Below are 765 nucleotides of genomic sequence, written 5' to 3'. Positions count from 1 at the left end.
TTTACCGCAGTCCGGCATCCAAGGAGGACAACGGGAAGAATTTCAACCCAAAACTGCGGGTTGGGCGAGGCGCGCAAGGCGGCCTTAAGTTGTCGATGAAACCGCTCAACCATCCCATTAGAAGCGGGATGGTAGCTGGTGGTGCGTATACGATGCACCCCCAGGATTCGTGATAGGTCATGAAAAAGCGCGGCCTCAAATTGCCGGCCACGATCTGTGGTCAAACTGACCGGTACTCCGAACCTCGACACCCACCCAGAAACGAAAGCCTGGGCAACAGTCTCAGAAGTAATATCTGCTATAGGAATGACTTCTGGCCAACGTGAGAAACGGTCAACACAAGTTAACAGGTATGAGAACCCGTGACACACTGGTAACGATCCAACCAAATCAAGATGGACGTGACGGAAACGGGCTTCAGGAGAAGGAAATTGTCCAAGAGGGGCACGGACGTGCCTATGGACCTTCGCACTCTGGCACTTCATGCAGGAGCGTGCCCAAGTGGCAATTGATCGCCACATATTGGGCCAGAAAAACCGAGCAGTGATAAGCTTTACTGTTGCTGAGATGCCCGGATGTGACAAAGAATGAAGGGCATCAAACACAGAACGTTGATGGTTCGTAGGTACTAAAGGCCTAGGAGAACCTGTGGATGTGTCACATAATATAGAGCCCTTGGATGAAGGGAGTGGAAGATAAGCAAATTTACAGTTGCTGAATTTTGACGAAGTCAAATCTAAACTTGATAAAGAAGGTTGCTCCTGT

The sequence above is a fragment of the Octopus bimaculoides genome, chromosome 11 (assembly GCF_001194135.2).
Source record: "Octopus bimaculoides isolate UCB-OBI-ISO-001 chromosome 11, ASM119413v2, whole genome shotgun sequence".
Lineage (NCBI taxonomy): Eukaryota > Metazoa > Mollusca > Cephalopoda > Octopoda > Octopodidae > Octopus > Octopus bimaculoides.
This window is presented reverse-complemented; position numbering follows the sequence as displayed.